This window comes from Triturus cristatus, chromosome 8, assembly GCF_964204655.1.
Source record: "Triturus cristatus chromosome 8, aTriCri1.1, whole genome shotgun sequence".
Taxonomy (NCBI): Eukaryota; Metazoa; Chordata; class Amphibia; order Caudata; family Salamandridae; genus Triturus; species Triturus cristatus.
The window spans coordinates 363,158,272-363,162,992 of NC_140591.1; positions in this window are offsets into that span (position 1 = coordinate 363,158,272).

The following is a 4,721-nucleotide window of genomic DNA, read 5'->3' on the forward strand; positions in this document are numbered from 1 at the left end:
TTCTGGACAATGTTCTTTGTGCGCAACCCGTTCACCTTGTCCAATCGCACACAACTCGCCCACATGACACGGAGGATTCATGTTGGGCCAATGTAGCAGATGACTGTGAACTTTACTCTGGACATTTCATCTACCAGCACTTCCAACTCTGTGAACTTTGGATTCCAAAACCAATGTATAGCACCCACCATCCTGTGCACTTTCCTCACACATGTTCGAAAATAAACTCACCAGTACACCATACTTGCCTCTGTTGTGCTTCCAAATTGTCATGTGTCATGGAGATGTCGATCTGCTACACAACACAGTGCATGCCAAATACTGCAACAATGTGATCAACGTTAGGTGAATCATGGTGATGTGACACATGTGAGGGAGACACATCACTATGGCACCACAACACATACTCACCATGGCCATGTTACTCATCATACACAATGATGTTGACTTGAAACACATAGGTATGAACAACCACAACACCTATCCACAGTCAGTGGTAACAAGTCCACAGGTGAGGTAAGCAAATGTCAGTCAGATGTGGGAAGACCGACAACGCACCTAACAAGGCATAGCACAGGTTCATTACACATCAGCAACATGTTTATTCAAAAATAGTTGCAAGGCAATTGTACGTTACGCTGGACACACGGTCACAGAGTGTCTGACAATTGTAGTCCAGGGTGTGTGGCACATCACTTGATGTCAATTGACTACTCCCACACTGGTGTTGGATTCTGTGTGTTGGGGTCAGTGTTGAACATACAACAGGCAAATTACCCTGTGAAGGACAGACACAAGACACCGTCAAAAGCACAGCAGAACAGGAGAGAAATGCAATACACATGCACAAAACATGTCGCAAGAAACCTACACAAAAACAAGTTAGCAGTACTACCCTATTGTGGAGTACACGCCACCTGAATGGACACATCACTGCACGCTTCCAGTCAAGTCCTATTAAGTGACATATGCAGGTTTACCCATTATGTTGTATGTTTAAACAAAACATTACTTTGATGTTGCTCACAGATCTGTTGCAAGAAGTGGTGTTGGTCCATCGGTCGTGACGAGGTATCAGTCATGGGGTGTGTCGGTTTATCAGTCGTAGGGTGCTGTCGGGCGGAAAATCCGATTCCTCCGCAATGGCCTACAGTCCAGTTTCCAAGCCTTGCAAATGACCCAGATCGATCCAGAGCGAACACAGGACCTTCCAGGAAGCATGGGAAGAAAAGTACTTGTTTGTGGAATGCCCAAAAGAAAAATCCACTTGTTTGCTTTGCAAAGAGAAAGTAAATGTGCTTAAGAGGTATAATCTGGAACGGCACTACAAAACGCGGCATTCTGGATACACTGCAAACTTTCCACTGAGCTCTAAACTGCGTTCTGCGAAGGTGGCATCACTAAAGGAAGCCCTTCTACCCTAACAAAAGCTCTTTCTGTGCCAGATGAAAGAATCCGAGGCAGTAACCGAGACATCCTTCCAAATTTGCTACTTACTTGCCAAACATAAAAAGCCATTTACAGAAGCAGAGCTGGTTAAGAAGTGTTTTCTCTCGGCAGCAGACATTTTATTTGCCAACTATCCTAATAAATCAAACATTATGAAGGAAATCGGTGCATTGCAACTGTCAGATTCCACATGCACACGTCGAATCGAGTCAATGGGTGACAATGTTCTAGCACAGGTCATCAATGCAGTCAAGCTGTCCCCTTTCTTTAGCATTGCTGTGGATGAGTCAACAGATGTAGGTGATGTGGCACAATTAATGATTTGGGTGAGGTATTTGGAACAAGGAATCATTCCAAAGGAAGAGCTTCTCTGCCTTTTGCCATTGCATGGTCACACAAAAGGAGAGGATGTATTGGCCAGCATGTGTCATTTCTTTGAATCTCATCACCTGCCATTGAACAATCTTGTAAGTGTCACTACAGATGGGGCACCCTCCATGATTGGACATGAGAAGGGCATTGTATCTCTGTTAAGAAAAAAACATTCAATCATCCACTTTAATTGATTATCATTGTATAATCCATCAGGAAGCATTATGCGCGAAAATAAAACAAGGGTAACTAAATGATGTTATGAAGCAAGTCGTTAAAATTGTTAATTATATTCGAGCAAAAGCACTCAACCACAGACTTTTTAAATTATTGCTGAGGGATGCGGAAAGTGAATATGCAGATCTGTTGTTGCATACTGAGGTTAGGTGGTTGAGCAAAGGTAGAGTGCCAGAAAGATTTATTAGTTCGCTTCCAGAAATTGAACAATTTGTAATCAGCCGAGGGCAGTCCTTCTCAGAATTATATGACTTGCAATGGCTCACCATGCTCCATTTTCTGTGTGACATCTTCGCACATTTCAACATACTCAATCTGGCACTTCAAGGTAGACAGAAACTTGTGTCCTCAATGATGAGTGCCATATACTCCTTCGAAATTAAACTCGAGCTGTTCCGAGAGCAGATGAACGATGGTTATCTCACACACTTTCCTAAGTTGCAGGCTTTAACACAGAGGGTTGAAAAAGCTCAGGAAATGTTGTTCAGTCTCTATCTGTGTACTTATCTGGAGGAAATGTCTGGGGACATTAAGAGGCAATTTTCTCAGTTCAGAGTTCTCACCCCACTTTTCAGGCTTGTAGAAAATCCATGGATGGTTAGTGCAAGGAATCTTGAAGCTGTTGAACTTCTTGGTTTGAAAAGGGCACAAGCTGAGATGGAACTAATTGACATGCAATACAGCTCTGTGCTTGAGTCCTCTTTCTTGGGGAAGGAAACAGAAGATTTCTGGCAAAGTGTGCCACCTGAAAAATTCCCTCTTCTTTTTACCTTGGCACAGAGAATACTTTGCATGTTTGGCTCCACATTTGTATGCGAGTATTCCTTTTCTACAATGGGTGCTATAAAAAATAAACTTAGAAACAAACTGACTGATGCACATCTGGATCACCTCATGAGACTTGCACTCTCTGAAAAGGTTCCAGAATACAAGAAGTTAATTGCGGACATGAAATGTAAAATTAGTGGATAAACTCTGTGCCTTGGGAAAGACTTTTCCCCCATTATGTTTGCCTTTGTGCTTGCTGTTCTACTTTCACTAAATGCCTTCAAATAAAAATGTATTATCAAAATGTGCTCTTTGTAGTTGCATCTGATTGTGAAATACAGCATTGTCTAATGTTTTGAAAGTTTTTTTTTACTCTAGCTCCGCCCCCCACTGATCCCGCCCCCACTGACTCCACCCCTACCAATGCGGCCCTCGGCCACTAACCACACTGTAATTTTGGCCCCCGATAGAAAGTTTGTGAGTACCCCTGCTCTAAGGGCATGTGTGTGCGCAACATGAAACTTTGAAAAATGCACAAAAGTGCTTTTTTCAAAGTTTTTGCAAATTACCATGAAGTTCAACTTCATGGTAATTTGCTCCCCCTATTAGCGAAATCGCTAATTTTTTCACTTTCATGCATTGCATTTAAGGAATCTCAATTTGGGATTCCTTAAATGCAATCGCAATTTAAGGAATCGCAATTTAGAGATTCCTTAAATTGCGATTTTTGCATTTGGGATGATGCATCCCAAATGCAAAAATACCGGTCGCAAAGGGGCAGATTCTGAGAATCTGCACGTTTGCGACCGGTTTTTACATTGATGCATGTGCCTGTAAGTGTATTCTCAGGAATGGTGGGAATCAGAAATACCTGTTCGTTATTATTCTCATATCAGTCCACAACAAGAGTAAACAGAGACACGGTATAGTTTAAAGAGTTTATTTTATAAACCTCGTGTCCTAAGATGCAGTACTTTGGCTAACAGAAGCAGACAAATGATTAAAATCAAAACCATCAGCATAGTTACAATACCATAGAAAATGAAAGGAGAAATCATAATAAAATGACAGTGGATTACAGCCACCTTCCTTTCGCTAGTAAACTAATATTATTATTATTAGACTAATAGAAGGTCTCTAGGCTTGAATGGGGAACCCCATACCGTAAAGATCAGCTTAGTGGAATCACATCACAGGATCAGGTAAACTCTGCTCCTGGGAAAGCTCTTCTTCTGAATGAATGAATCAAGCAAGCAGCCTGCAATATTAAAAGCGCTCGACTCTCAGGTATTTGCAGCTGCATGCGTGTTAGGCTAAATAGTGGGCCGATCAACCTGAACCCAAAAACATGCACCGTCTAGCGACCCAGACTGTTTCTTTACACAATGTTCAGACCAAGGTCGCAGCTCACTGTTAGGGATGTGAACAACAGACAGTTCTCATGTGAAGAAAAGGCGAGCAAGCATTTCTCAAATAATAACATGTAACTGCAGTGTCGTGTGCAAAAGCAGCAAAAGTGGCAAGATGGCTTTATAACATCTAACGCGGTTATGCTAACTTAGCAATCTACGTATATAAATTGCAGCCCTCACTACAATGGGTGGTTCAATTGTTTGCCCAATGCCTGAGATCTGACATGTGATCTGTGTGTGCCCTTGATATGTGTTCCAATTGCTGGTCTGACTCGCCACATGTGGCTGGGGTATTCCAAACAAACCCATGCAACAGGGGACTCCAATTTTGGGGCCTCAGGAGTATGTATATCAAGTATGTCACACTTGCTTAGCCACCTGACTACTGTCCAGGGCCAAACAGTGTTTCATGTAGACCTGGTCAGTCTTGCCTCCTCAAGGGCTTTTAGAAACACTCTGTAATCCCACTCCTGTGTATTAAAT